Below are 15657 nucleotides of genomic sequence, written 5' to 3'. Positions count from 1 at the left end.
AGATTTCTTGAGAAGCGGTGTGCCATGACTCTAGCAAAGTACCATATAGATAGGCATACCTTGTTTAACTGCGCTTTGCAGATACTGCATTTTCTACAAATTGAAGGTCTGTGGCCACCCCACATCAAAGCAAGTCTGTTGGTGCCATTCTTCCAACAGCATTTGTTCACTTTTTGTATCTGTGTCATTTTGATAATTCTTGTAATATTTCAAACTCTTCATGATTATATTTGTTATGGTGATCTGTGATCAGTGGTCTTTGACGTTGCTATTGTAATTGTTTTGGGGCACCATGAACCTCACCCATTTAAGACTATGAACTTAATTGATAAATGTTGTGTGTGTTCCGACTGCTCCACCGACCAGCTGTTCCCCCATCTCCCTCCCTCTCCTCGGGCCTCCTTCTTCCCTGAGATACAGCAATATTGAAATTAGGCCAATTAATAACCCTGCAGTGGCCTCTTAAGTGTTCAAGTGACAGGAAGAGTCGACATCTCTCACTTTAAATCAAAACCCGGAAACGATTAAGCTTAGTGAGGAAATCATGTCGAAAGCAGAGACAGGTCAAAAGCTACGCCTCATGTGCCAAACAGTCAAGTTGTGGATGTGAAGGAAAAGTTCTTGAAAAAAATTAAAAGCGGTGCCCCGGTGAACACACGAACGATAAGAAAGTGAAACAGTCTTATTGCTGATATGGAGAAAGTTTCAGTGGTCTGGATAGAAAATCAAACCAGCCACAACATTCCTTTAAAGCCTAATCCAGAACCCTCTCCCATTCTGTGAAGGCTGGGACAGGTGAGGAAGCTGCAGAAGAAGTTTGAAGCCAGCAGAGGTTAGTTCATGAGGTTTAAGAAAAGCAGCCATCTCCACAACATCAAAGTGCAAGGTGAAGCAGCAAGTGCTGATGTAAAATTGCAGGAAGTTTCCAGAAAATCTAGCTAAGATAATTCATGCAGGTGACTGCACTATAGAACAGATTTTCAGTGTGGATGAAACAGCCTTGTAACGGAAGAAGATGCCCTAGGATTTTGATAGCCAGAGAGGAGAAGTCAATGCCTGGCTTCAAAACGTCAAAGGACAGGCTGACTCTCTTGTTAGGGGCTAACGCAGCTGGTAACTCTAAATTGAGGCCAGCGCTCATTTATCATTCTGAAAATTCTAGGACCTTTAAAAATTATGCTAAATCTACCCTGCCTGTGCTCTATAAATGAAAACAACAAAGCTTGGGCGACAGCACATCTCTTTACAACATGGTTTACTGAATATTGTAAGCCCGCTCTTAAGACCTACTTCTTAGTAAATTATTCTTTCAAAATATTTCTGCTAATTGATAATGCACCTGGTCACCCAAGAGCTCTGATGAAGATGGACAAGATTAATGTTGTCTTCATGCCTGCTGACACAACGTCCATTCTGCAGCCCATGGATCAAGGAGTAATTTTGACTTTCAAGTCTTATTATTTAGGAAATACATTTTGTAATGCTATAGCTGCCATACATGGTGATTCCTGTGATGGATCTGGGCAAAATAAATTGAAAGCCTCCTGGAAAGAATTCACTATTCTTAATGCCATTAAGAACATTCATGATTCATGGGAAGAGGTTACAATATCAATATGAAGAGGAGTTTGGAAGAAGTTGATTCCAGCCCTCATGGATGACTTTGAGAGATTCAAGACTGCAGTGGAAGAAGTAACTTCAGATGTGATGGAAATAGCAAGAGAACTAGAATTAGAAGTGGATCCTGAAGATGGTACTGAATTGCTGCAATCTCACGATAAACTTGTATGGATGAGGAGTTGCTTCTCATGGATGAGCAAAGAAAGTGGTTTCTTGAGATGGAATCTACTCCCGGTTAAGATGCTGTGAAGATGGCTGAAATGACCACAAAGGATCTAGAATGTTAAATAAACTTAGTTGGTAAAGTAGCAGCAGGGTTTGAGAGGACTGACTCCAGTTTTGAAAGAAGTTCTGCCGTGGGTAAAACGCTAACAAGCAGCTTTGCGTGCTACAGGGAAGCCGATGTGGCAGACGTCAGTGCTGTCTCCTTTTAGGAAACTGCCACAGCCACCCAGCCTTCAGCAACCATCACCCCGATCAGTCAGCCGCCACCACCATCGAGGCAGGACCCTTTAGCAGCAAAAAGATTACAACTCACTGAAGTTTCAGGTGATGGTTGGAATTTTTTTATCAACGAAATATTTTTAATCAAGGGATGTACATTTTTTAGACATAATGCTATTGCACACTTAATAGACTACAGTGCAGTGTAAACGTAACTTTTACATGTGCTGGAAAACCAAAAAATTAGTGTGGCTTGCTTTACTGCAATATTCATTTTATTGTGGTCGCCTAGAAATGAACCGGCAATATCCCTGAGGTCTGCCTGTATAGGAATAATTCATCAGATATGTATTGAATAAATGAGTTCTTTATATTAAAAAACAATATTTTATTCTCATTACTTAAAAATAGAAGACAAAATAGCTTTAGGCTTCATAAAAGTGTCAGAGTAATACCATGGACAATTCAACATATTCCTTTCATTACTCTTGTCTTCCTCGCCCTGTCTGTTTGACTAGCTTAGAAGGCTGTAATGAAAGAGAGACAAAAGCCCTTTTTAAACCTCTTTGTGAATATGTGGATAGGTCTTAAGAAAAATGAAGTCACACTCTCCTAGGACTTACGGGTACAGAAATTTCCATTGGTTTAGCTGGATGGTAAGATGAGGACGCAGCCCGGGTAATACAGGAATAAACATTCCTGTAGGACAACTGATTATTTACTGTGTGTATGTATTTATTTGAATTAAGTAGTTAGTTTTTACATGTTTTCATTCTTCTCACTTACAGTCTCCTAAAAGGCAGGGATGAGACCTTGTCTGTTTAGGGTCATATATAAAAGACCAACTAACTCAACAAGACAAAGGTGAAGATTATGGGAGGCTTAGTCACTGTTTCTAAGTAAAACTCTATTCAGGGACTAAGGACATGCCTAGGGAAAAAGTAAATGTGACTTAGGCAGTTGCCACAGACTTTTCATTCTGCATTCTGTGCCCTCTGTTTGACGCCCACCGTCACCTCTACTCAGGACTTAAAATTTCCAGCTACTTCCCATCCCCGTCAACATCTACTATTTGAACCATCACTTGCGAAAACAGAAGTTTACAATATTAATCCTTCCAGGGGTAGTTCTACTTTCATGAGGATCAAGGACTTCAGCTAAGGGACAGAGTCCTATGTGGGAGATTTCCGAAGGGGAGGTGTTATTCTAGGCAACGTTTGGTAAGGGCATCCTGGGTGCATCTAAAACCACACCTCAAAGTTTATTGTGTGCAGTGCTGTCTCAGTTTTTAGGTTGAGGCAAGAGTGATAAAGAAGGAGGCCACCCACTGCCAAGGCTACGGTGGGGACTCCAGAGATGGACAGGCCAGGGTCCTATCTCAGCTCGGTGACTTCCATGCTGTGTGATGGTGACCCAGTCACTCACTGCTCTGGGGCTTGGCTCTTCCATCTGTAAAACAGGTGGTACCAATCTCACAGGGCTGATGAGAAGACTGAATGTTAGACTCTTGGCAGAGTTCCTAGCAGAGAGTAAGCGCTCAATAAATTAACATTTATTATCATTATCATTATCATGACCCAGAAGACAAGATTGGCCCACACAGTAATTGAACCCATGGTCTGGAGACTCACTTCAAAGCAGCTCTCTGCTAAAATTGTACTGGCATTCTACATTTGTGTTAACACCAATAGCATTAGTAGGAAAGACAGAGGCCTTAGAGATAAAAGTGATCTTCATTTAAATCTGAGGGGTGGTAAAGCTGCAGCAGAACTCACCGTGAGTAACGTGAGAGGTAGACCCAGTTCCTGTCTCCCCATGAAGCAATATGGTCTTTGCCTGGTAGGAGCATTCTTTGTTTTTAGCCTGTTCTCTAAGGACGTGAGAATATAAGAATTTCCAGCCTGTGTTAGACCCATGCTGGGGTTCTGAAGACTACATGGGCTTTGACAGTGAAATTCAAGGACAGGACCAAGATTGGCCTCAACTTAGCATCAAAATCAGGGATGTTGACCTAAGATATGACTGGCTTTCATGCAGTTATTTATAACTTTTTATACAAACTTGCCAAGAACAAGTTAACTTTTGAGTCTATAACAGCCCCCAAATAACTGGAAAAATCTTTCTTGCCAAAAGAGGATTCAGAGAAGACATCTTTAACAAACTCCTTCCCTCCCCACCCCAGAAACCCTTTCTCTTTCCCTCCTGCTTTCTATCCTGTTTTACAGCTGGTTGATGAAGACAAACACAGGGCAGGCAAAACTTCAGGGTCACCGGGTAGCTTTACACCTTAGCAGCTGTCTTCAGCACATGCACAGCTATCAGGACAATAAAATATTGTTCATTGCTTCTACCCCACAACCAATTAGGTCAGCTGTAAATATTGGAATTGCTTGGTAAACATGCTGGAAGATTGTGCTGACTTGTTAATATAAGTGAAAATGTAATTAGATTTATAACACTTTTTTTTTCCAAACCATAATTTACAACAACAGCAGAAGAAAAAAAATTCTCTTGCAACCTGCTAAAATATCATAATTAAAATGCACATGAAAAGTCAATTACGCCAGAGGGAGGTATTTAAGAGAAGTGAGTTTCCATACCCTGGGATTACACCACGGGGATTACATATTTCTTATTTATTTTTTTTCCCTGTAATCTTTGCGGCTGCTAAATGAAAAGGAACAGGTATTTCCCTTATTTTGCTCTGAAATATTGCTGCAGATAGTGCTAAAAAGTGAACTAAATAACCTGGCTCCCTGGAAACCTACTCTGTTCCCCTCAGAGCCCCAGGAAAAGCCGAGTCGTCACCATTCTTTTTTATTTATGAGCCCGTCTCTCTTTAAGCAATAGTCATGTTCCTTAAAACATGCAGACGTCACATATTTTTTCTTACTATTATTCTGTTTATTGCTCTAAATGAATAGTTATTTTATGTAACTTGATGGAGAATCCTTATGTAAAGACAAGAAATAATCCCCCCCCCTTTTTTTTTCATTTTAAAACCTGGAGTTTCTTCTACTCCCAGTGTTGTGTTGGGAACACAGCTCTGTCTTCAGACAAGATGGCACGGGTGTCACCACTGGCCTTCGCTGGGGGGCTTTCTCTGCCGCTGGAGCCTCCGTGGGTCAGGCGAGGCTATGCCCCTCTTCCCGAGGCTGTGATTCTAACCCCAGTTCCAATTTTAATCCAGACGGCTTGCTGCCTCCCTGCTTTCTAATCATAAAATGTAGCTATTATTATAGCTCATCCGTGTTTAAGGTGCCAGTGGGGAAAAGCTAGTTTAAAAAAAAATCATAAAGCAATTTATAAGTGTGAGAAGAAATGCCATTTTCAGACTCAAACTTCTCCTAAAATGTTCAGTTTAGATAATGGAAGAAATTTTTAATACATATCTTTTAGAATTGCTAACGCATATATTGCAGTTAAATTAGTCTTTGGGGGAAGTTTCTGGTGTTGCTGTATAAGAATCAATCGGTAAAGTAAATCACATATATCTGTGCCTATATCTGTATATGGTTCACTTTACACATTTATACTTTATACACTCCTGTACACACATACATTGCAGATGTACATGTTTACAAGAAGATCTAGGAGAGATTGAAATGAGGAGAGGCAAACAACAGACTTTAATTCAAACTAGCCCCTTAATCCATTGGTAAGGCTCAGTAACGGAAAGCAGTGCAAATGGTCTTCCAACATTAATAAATAAAACGCTCTCAGTTTATATTTATGTATTGATGTGATCATTATAATTAATACCTTTATGCTTGCATTTTGTTACAAGTAAAGGACATATTAATATTTCAGTCCTTAAAATATTTCATAAAAAAACATTTTCATACCAATTAGCTAGATTTGCTTCTGAACTGAAATATTCCGTTAGATATTGCAATCAGCCAAGCCTGGTGCCTGTCTTTTACACTGCTTGGGCATAAATCTGAATATTCTTGGACCTTTCTAAATATCCCTGGTTTTAGCTTTAGCCCACAGTGTAGGTATTCAGCTGCCAGGACCATGGGTGACATGTTTCCCTTTTTTCCCACTTCTGTTTTACTCCTTTGAGAAACCCTTGTTGTGGATCAGTATCAGAAACCAGTATTAGGAGGCTTAGAGACAGCTCAGAGGTAAAGACAACTGGAAAGGATTTGTAAGGCCAGGTCAAGTATCTGCTTGTCCTATGAGCTCAGTCTTCCAGGACGAGTTCTCAGGACTCACTCTCCACCCAAAGTAATTGATTTCCATTTGCATCCCTTAAGCTCACCCAGGAAGACACTCTGAAGGAAGGGGAAAAAAGACAGGAAGGGAGGGAGGGAGGGAGGGAGGAAGGAAGGAAGGAAGGAAGGAAGGAAGGAAGGAAGGAAGGAAGGAAGGAAGGAAATCAATGAACCTAGTGGCACAAGGCTCTGACCTCTCCATACGGATTCTGTGGGGTTTTTTTTTAACAGCTAATTTGTAGGGAAAAAATGGTGAACATACTAAAGAATAAAACAGGCAGAAACCATCCTGGATGAGCTTACATTCATCTGCTCTCAAAGTTAAAGGTTTCGGTCAGATGACCAGGAGAAACATGTTTTTATAATCCACGTAAGCAGAGTGTCAACCAGATGGTTTTTCAAGGTCCACTTTCCCACCTAGAACCCTTTTCTTTCTTGGGGGGAAGGAGTGTAAAGGAAAATTGTTCTTAATCAACCACTCTCTCACCAGATATTCCCATCTCCACCTCCAGATCTGTGGCATGGCCTCCTTTGCCTGGCTCCTTCTTTGCTCTTCTTCATTTTAACCATTTCAGCCACTGAATCTTGTCATAGTATTTGTCCAGGTGTATTTTTTTCCCAAGCCAAGAAATAGCAGAAGAGTAGAGAAGGAAGGAAACTAATTCCCAGGAGAATGGGTGTGTATATGCGTGGATATATCAACTTTGGGGACAGAAGGCTGCTTTGAAACGTCTCCCGACCCACACCCACGATCTAATAGCCCCCCTGGCTGGCTTGTCTCCACTCTGAGCTTCACAGTGTACGTAAGGGATGTACAGTGACGGGAGTGCTAATGTTGAAAGGAAGAGGAGGCAAGAGAAGAAATAGAGATGTAGGAAAAGTAACCAGATTCTGGAACGATATCCCTGTGCCAAATTAGGGAAAAAAATTATAAAATGAAAACTTTCCCCAAATACCTGCTTTCTAGCCTGCCTCTATTAACTGCACTCAGAAACACACGGTGAGGTAGGCAAACACAAAGGCAAAACAAACAGTGAACCTAGCCGGGTTTATCATCAGCCAACACCTGGGCTGGCAGTCCTGGTAGGGGTTGAAGAGTCAAGTGTGGATGCTGTGAGACGGGTTTCTCACCTAAATTCCACCAAGTCTCATTGTTTTCTCTGTTTTACCTCTAAAAGAATCTTGCATCTCTATACCCTTTCCATCTCTAATTCTAATCCCAGGCCAAGCTGCCGTCTTTCCTTCTTAGGCCACTACTGAAATGGCCTTTGACCTGGTCTCCCCACATCTCCTCTTGTGCCTTCTTTTCTATTCCTGTATCATACATAGAATGACGTATGAAAAATGAAAATATGACAATTTTGCTTCTCCTCAGTGGGTTTTCAGTGTCTTTAGGAATGAGCTCAAAATCTTTAACAATGCCCTTCATGGTATGGCCCCTGCCTCTCACAAAAGTCCTCTGAATTTGAACAATATTATATTCTTTCACTTCTGAAAATACACATCATACTTCTTTTCCTGTGTTGGGCCTGTGCGTATACCTAGAACATGCTTCCCTTCTCATGTTTGTGTCTCATAGACACCTTGAAGGATTTACTCCAAATAAACATAAGACCATAATCATAATAAATAAATACATTTAAACAATATCATGTCAATTACAATATATATATGTGTATGTGTATATATATGTATGATATACATGATGCATATACATTTGTACGCATAGATACATGATACATATGTGTATATCATTCATATATGTGTATATATGTGTGTGTGTGTGCATGTGTGTCATAAACCTACAGGGTACCCAGTGGTATAGGAAACACTCATGGTGCCCATTAAACACTAAATCTGTCCTCAAGGAGCATGTGTGTGAGAAGCCAGAAAAAAACGAGGCGTCAGTTAACTGTAGAATGAATCGAATAAATCAATGCAATGCATATTTCCATCTAATGTCTGGTGAGCCCCTTGGGTGTGCGTTGTGCTTTCACAGATTCATTCATTAGAAAGTTGGGTTGAGGGGTGGGTCAGGCACTGTGCTAGAGATCAGAAAATTAGTGAAATTAATAAGGAGGGCTTCCTGCAGGAAGCAGATCTGGAGCTGTGTTTGAAATGCCAAATGCTTTAACAGCTGGCATAGTGTGACCTGCATGAATGAGAAGTAATTAGCACAAAGCACACCCGATGGAAGGAAAAGACAGGTTGGCTTTCCCTCACATAAAATTTACGTGGCCACTGGTAAACCATGAAGTCACTTTCTTAGGTATTCTTGAAGGCCCTCCTAGAGTGGGTGTCGTAAAGCTTGGTTTATGGCTCAGATAGCTGTTACATTTTAATAAGCCTTGGAAACTTAGATGTTATTCACTGCAGCTGCCAATCAAGTACCTGCGTAGAAGCAAGACAAACAAAACAATAAATGCTAAGCACTCCGGAGTTCAGAGCTCTGGCAGGATGCACTGCACTGCAGGCTTTATGAGTGTGTCAGAGCGAATATACAGAAGCTTGGGAAAAGGTCATTGGTATTTTTGGAGCAATAAATCAAGTATGGAAAGATTTGCATTTTGGCTGTATAACATACAGGACTGGATTAGAGGGAGAGAATACTTTGAAGTAATATTTCTCTGCTGACTTGTTTTATTAGCTTCTTTTAAACATGTTACATTATTGCCTATAGAATTTCATTTACTCGGATTGACAGCTTGATAAATACGTCTATTGGCGATGATTTGGATTGCTCTGGGCATTAATATTATTAAAACCTGTCACAAGGAAATGTCTGAAAGATGACTTACTGTAAAGATTACAGCATGAAATAAATCATCCAGTGGTATTTGTTACCATTTATGGCCTCTTGGAGCTGAGTCAATCCCTTTTTATGTTGCATTATTTTTCAAGTTTTTATAGCCTTATATTATATATTGCTGTCAGGAATGAACAGATGGGGTGTCGAACACGAGCTTTCTGAATAATTCCCACCCTCCAGTTATTTGTATGAAGGGCAAATGCAAAACTGTGCATTCTCGAGCAAAAAAAAAGGAGAGAGAGAGAGAGATGGAGAAGCTGCTGTTGAGGAAAAGGGATCCCTTTTGTCAGATGGTTTAGGCCAATTCCTCCAGCTGGTTGGAACCCCTGACTGGCAGTCACCCTGTTTGGGTTTCAGGCAAGAGCTGAGGTGGCTGCGTCTGGCTCCAGTGAGCCAACAAATGCCGTTTTCAAAGGCATTTTCTCAGAGTGCCTCTCGCTGAGACATCTCCACATTTGGAGGTGAATGTATCATATTTGCTTCCTAAAAAACTGAGAAATTAGAAAAAAAAAAAAGAAAACCTCAAAAAATCCCAGGAGAACAAAAAGAGAGACACATTGAAAGGATTTAATATGTTTTGAGTGAGTGACGAATGTGCAAGCATCCTGGGGGGGTGTGCACAAAGGATTCTGTGCAATCTGAATTGTCTGGCAGGGCCCTTGGAATCGATATAAAGGGAATCCAAGGAGCCCCTGGGCTTTCCAGGCCCTCATGGAGGCAGGAACAGAGGTCTCCAAGGCCTCGTGCACTTTGAGGCTAGGCACATCCTGGGGAGTCTGTAGCTCCCCTCCTCCGATGATGATGATGGGTCAGGCAGCTGCCTAATTGTCACACAAGCCCCCTTCAGAGTCCTGAGGCTCCGCCACCATTGGAGAAGGCGAGAGAACGAACCCACTAAAAAACCCACCACCTGGGCTTCCCTGGTGGCGCAGTGGTTAAGAATCTGTCTGCCAATGCAGGGAACACGGGTTCGAGCCCTGGTCTGGGAGGATCCCACGTGCCGCGGAGCGACTAGGCCTGTGAGCCACAACTACTGAGCCTGCGCGTCTGGAGCCTGTGCTCCACAACAAGAGAGGCCGCGATAGTGAGAGACCCGCGCACCGCGATGAAGAGTGGCCCCCGCTCGCCACAACTAGAGAAAGCCCTCACGCAGAAACGAAGACCCAACACAGCCAAAAATAAATAAATAAATTAATTTTTAAAAAAAACAAAAAACAAAACAAAAAAAAAACCACCACCTTTTTAAGAGGAAGCACGTGTGATTTTCTTCACTGACCTTCCTGCTCTCCACTATATCCATTCTGAGCAGTTCTGTAAAGTACCAGCAGTGTTGTAGAGGAACACACACTAGACACGGAGTCTGAGTGACTGGAACCCAGACTCACCGCTTACCATCTTGCGACTTTGAGTCGCTTAACTTTGCACCATCCTAAACTGTGGATAAGATATTTTTCCTGCTCACCTCATGGCATTGCTGCGAAAAGTCAGAGCAGACCACACACACACACACACACACACACACACACGCACGCACGCGCGCTTTAAAGTTTACCGGCTCCTACATCTGTCAAAGGTGGGTATTTTAATCACCACGTTGCAACCAGACTCTTGCCTTCCCTCCTATAAAGCTCTCCATTTTCTTGAATTTATCACTCTCTTACTCATCTCCTCATCCCCAGATCCCTTAATGTCAAAGCCTCCCTCCACCATCTCTTAAAATTGTTACCTTACTAGGAGGGATTTGTAGACAAATAAGCTGAGCTTCAGCAGCTGCTTCCCAAGACCAGACCTGTTCTCTCAAGCTGAACCTCACACTCCTTTGTCCCCCTTCTCCTCTTCTTCTATGTCACCTTCCCAAGGACCTTCCATACGAGTTTCTGTTTCTTGATTTGTCACATTTGCATGAGGATGCCAGCTGGGTACACCCAGTCACAACTGAAGCGGGCAGGGCTGAGGACTGCTTCATTCTGGGCAAAGTTCACAGCTTTGCTGTCTTTCATTTCAGGTCTCTCTGTCCAGCAGCAAAGAAAGTTTTCTGCAGAGTTGAATTTCTGTATCCCTGTTAAGAACTACACATTTCTCTCCCCTACCCTCTGTTTTCCCCGTTGCTCCCCACAAAGGAACATCTGCATAAGTCCCATCATCAACCCAACCAAATTGGCAGTGCTGAACCTCCGTAATCTAACTGATACATAAATGTGTAACTCGTGAATCTTACATCCATCTATAAAGTATGCTTTTCTTTTTGTCTCTTTCTTCCTCTCTCCCTCCCCCCGCTTTTTATATCCTCCCCTTATCTTTTAAATTTTATTTACTTTTGCTTCCCCAGAGATGTACTGAATCAAGGTTCTTAACCTCTTTTGGATAGGCATCATATCTCTGTTTCCATATAGTGCTCTCTTATCTCAGATGAGGCTGTGATTCTCCAAGCTAAACAGTCAGTGACTTACCTTTTCTGTTCTCTGCAAACTAAGTGTGGACCTGCCTTCCATGTTCTCTCACCCAGTCCCATGCTGAGAAAACCCTGATGCGCTCCAGTTTCCCCACCAGTCTATGGAGCCTAGCTCTCTTATTCACTGGCAGCCACATAATTTCTCTAGGCTGAGTCCTCTATCTGTAAAATTAGATGAGATGAGACATGATCATCTAAAGCTCCTTCAAGATCTAAGTTATCACTTGCTCCTGTTCCAGCTGCCATAGCTTGAAACATCCTCATAGTAAATGATTTCTCCTTGTGGTGCTTTGCCTTGTCTGGAGAGAAAGGATTCCCCTGATGATAATCACCAAATCTCTTTCTCTAACCAATTCCAAGATAATACTCATGCGGCATTTGCAAATCCTTCTCCTCCTGGTTTTAGCTGTCATTTAAAACGTTATCATAAATAAGCTAAAACCATTAAGTCATTCATTAAACCACCTTATAGGTGTGAGTGTGTGTGTGTGTGTGTGTATACGTATTATGTTGTTGGGTGCAGGGTCAGGAAGAGGTGCAGTATGACCCAGAGCGACCTGACATAATAAAGTTTCATAGTAATGTCTAATTACTGCAACTCACCTCTTTATTATTAATTCCAGAATTCCAGCACATAAAATAACTTAATCATTTTCAGAATTTGCATGACTAATGGAGTGAGTTCAGATAGAATAAGGATAAGCTTCATAATTAGATTTTGCTGGGAACTTCTGCAAACCAGTCTGTTTATAATTTGGTCAGCTCTTGATTTTTAATGAGGGCACTGAGAGTGACTGAAGCCTCTGGCAGCATTCACTTCATGTTTTAATTACCCACAGTAATCCTGACAATTACATTCATGTCATAAATCACATCATAATGACCCAATAAGGAAAGTATATTCAATTGCTGAAGGGGGAGTTCTCAGATTAGACAGGTAGATGGGATGTGCTGAGATGTGAACGATATTTGAAAACTGAGCTGCCTGATTCCATGACGCAGAGGAACCAGACCCTGAAACTTGCATCAGAGAGAATGAGGAAAGGTATCGCCACATCTCCAGTCTCAGCTCATATGTAAAGATGTAAAGGGCTTTGAACTCATCACTCCTGTCCTTAAAACAGGAAGAAATTGAACAAACTGAAAATTAAAGACTTTTCTTCACCCATCAGAGAACTGAGGTTGCAGGGCAAACCATCACCCTGAAATTTGGAGAGTCACAGCTGAGCTCTGCTTTCCTGGGGAAAAGGTCCCTAGAACCATAAACTGGTAGGAACACTTAAATAGTAATTTTTGTTAATTCCTGGAGGTTGAGTGAGGTCTAGGTGAAGAGTGACAGCCTCCTTGGGGCTAGAGCCTCAGAGGGACCGCCACACTTTGGGGGGTTTTACCTCCAGGGATACTACCAAATTCTCATATGGAGGAGGCAAGAAAAATTCCCTCAGTAACTCTGGCAAAAGGAGGGGAAGAGTAACTATACTGAAATACACCCAGAAGTTTCTCTGTAACAAAGACCAACTCTCCAGGAGAAAAGAGTTTCCCAATGCCTTATCTCAGGTGAGGGAAGGGCGTTTCTCCCATTCTAGCCCCCTCTCGCCTTCCTGTCTCACCTGAGGGGAACAGGTAGAGATGCTTAAAAATTACAGCCCCAAGATACAGAGCCACTGAAAAACTGAGATTTAATCACAAAATTACATAACCTTCCCTTCTCCCACACATTACTACCATACCAACAGGGCTCCAGTATAACAAGAGTGAATTACAGTTGAAAGAGCTTCAAGGTACAGACTATTCAAGAAAGAGTTTTTGAGAAATCCAAAGACAAGGAGACAAAAACAAGGACGTTAGAGGAATTGGAAGCCTCAGGAAACTACAGCTACAGCAAACATTACACATAGTGCAACTGCTAGCCAGAATAACATAAAACCTCACACTACAGATCTGTTTACCTTAGTTCCTATTATCTAATACATCATACCCCATTGCCAAAAAAATTACAAAGCATGCTAAAAGGCAGGGAAAAACACTGTATGAAGAGACAAAGCAAGTATTAGAATAAGACTCAGATATGCCATCAATTTGGAATTATTAGGGAACTTAACATGAGTTTGATTAATGTGTTTAGGGTTCTAAAGGAAAAGGTAGGCAATGCAGAAAAACAAACGAGTAATATAAGCAGAGAGATGGAATCTCTAAGAAAGAATCAAAAGGAAATGCTAGAAATTAAAAACACTATAACAGAAATTTAAAAAATGTCTTGATAGGCTCACCTGTGGACTGGACAAAGCACAAGAAAGAATACGTAAGCTTGAAGATATGTCATGAGAAATTCCCAAGCTGATATTGAAGAGAAACAAGAAGGATAAAAAAAAAAACCCAGAACTATATTGAAGATATATGGGACAAATTCAAAATGTGTAATATATGCATAATTGGAATATGAAGAGAAGAGAGAATGGAGCAGAAGAAATATTTGAAGTTAATATTGGCTGAGAGCTTTCCAAAATTAATGACAACAAATCACAGATCCAGAAAGCTCAGAGAATACCAAGAACAATAAATTCAAAAATATCTAAAACTATGAATATCATATTCAAACTGCTAAAAAAAAACGAGAAAGAGAAAATTGTGAAAGAAACCAGAGGAGGAATAAAAAACACCCTACCTCAGGAGAAACAAGGTTAAGAATTACAGTGGTCTTTTTGTCAGAAACTGTAATAAAGAAGATAGTGGAGTGAAATATTTAAAGTATTGAAAGAAAGAAAAGAAAAATTGCATCAACCTAAAATGTTGTATGCAGTGAAGTTGTCCTTCAAAAGTGAAGGAAAGGGCTTCCCTGGTGGCGCAGTGGTTGAGAATCTGCCTGCCAACGCAGGAGACACGGGTTCGAGCCCTGGTCTGGGAAGATCCCACATGCTGCGGAGCGACTGGGCCCGTGAGCCACAATTACTGAGCCTGCGCGTCTGGAGCCTGTGCTCTGCAACAAGAGAGGCTGTGATAATGAGAGGCCCGTGCACCGTGATGAAGAGTGGCCCCCGCTTGCCACAACTAGAGAAAGCCCTCGCACAGAAACGAAGACCCAACACAGCCATAAATGAATAAACTTAAAAAAAAAAAAAAAGTGAAGGAAAAATACTTTCTCAGACAGACAAAAACTTAGGGAATTTACATCACCAGAAGACCTGCCCTGCAAGAAAAATCAAAAGAAGGTAAGAAAGTAAGAAGGTCTTTTCAGGAAGAAGAAAATTGATACAGGTCAGAAACTCAGATCTACATGAAGAAAAGAAGAGCATTAGAGAAGGAATAAATGAAAGGAAAATAAAATATTTTATTTTTATTCTTTTTTTTTTTTCACACACATACACTGTATCTTCATTCTTAATTGATCTAAAATATAACTGTTTAAAGTAGTAATAGTAAAATTGTATTGGGTGATTATAGCATGTAAATATATGAATAACAACAATGTCATAAGAGATGGGAGGGAGGAATTGGGGATACACTGTTATAAGCACCAACACTACACAGGAAGCAGCACAGTGTTATTTTAAGATGGACTTAAATTAGTTAAAAATGTATGTTGCAAATTTGAAGGCAACTCCTGGTTTTTAAAGAAAAATGTGAGTAATATGCTAAGAGATAAAATGGAATCTTATAAAATGCTCAAAATGAGAGAAGGCAGAAAAAAAGGGTGGGGGAAGAACAAATGCCACAAATAGCAAACAATTACAAACATGGTAGACAATCCAACTATATCAATAATCACTTCTAATGAGAGTCATGTAAATAAAATAACTAAAAGATATTGTCAAGGTGGATAAAGGAAAAGAACCCAATTATATACGATCGATAAGAAACCCACCTTAAACATAAATACTTGGATGGGTTAAAAATGAAAAGATGGAGAATGATAAACCTAATCAAAAAGAAAACTTGAGTAGCTGTATTCATTTTAATCAAAGAAGATTTGAAACAAGTAAAATTGTCACGGATAAAGAGGGGCATTACATAGTGATGAAGAGGTTAGTCCTTTAAGACAACAATCCTAAATATTTATGTACTTAAAAACAGAGCATCGAAATACACAGAGCAAAAAATTGTTAAAACCAAAAGGG

The 15657-nt window shown here is 40.8% G+C and overlaps 1 protein-coding gene and 1 long non-coding RNA gene across 2 annotated transcripts in view; one reads left to right on the top strand and one right to left on the bottom strand.

Moving 5' to 3' along the window:
• The window catches only part of KCNU1 (potassium calcium-activated channel subfamily U member 1), a 189781-nt gene that overhangs the window by 108596 nt on the left and 65528 nt on the right, over positions 1–15657 (top strand). The window lies entirely within an intron of this gene.
• On the bottom strand, positions 6016–14876 carry LOC309651764. The gene is made up of 2 exons (XR_014258375.1): positions 10329–14876; positions 6016–10000 (listed from the first exon to the last, which is right to left on the bottom strand). It is a non-coding gene; the product is annotated as an uncharacterized lncRNA (long non-coding RNA).

The sequence above is a fragment of the Balaenoptera physalus genome (genome assembly GCF_965194825.1).
Source record: "Balaenoptera physalus genome assembly, chromosome: 21".
Taxonomy (NCBI): domain Eukaryota; kingdom Metazoa; phylum Chordata; class Mammalia; order Artiodactyla; family Balaenopteridae; genus Balaenoptera; species Balaenoptera physalus.
This window is presented reverse-complemented; position numbering and strand designations above follow the sequence as displayed.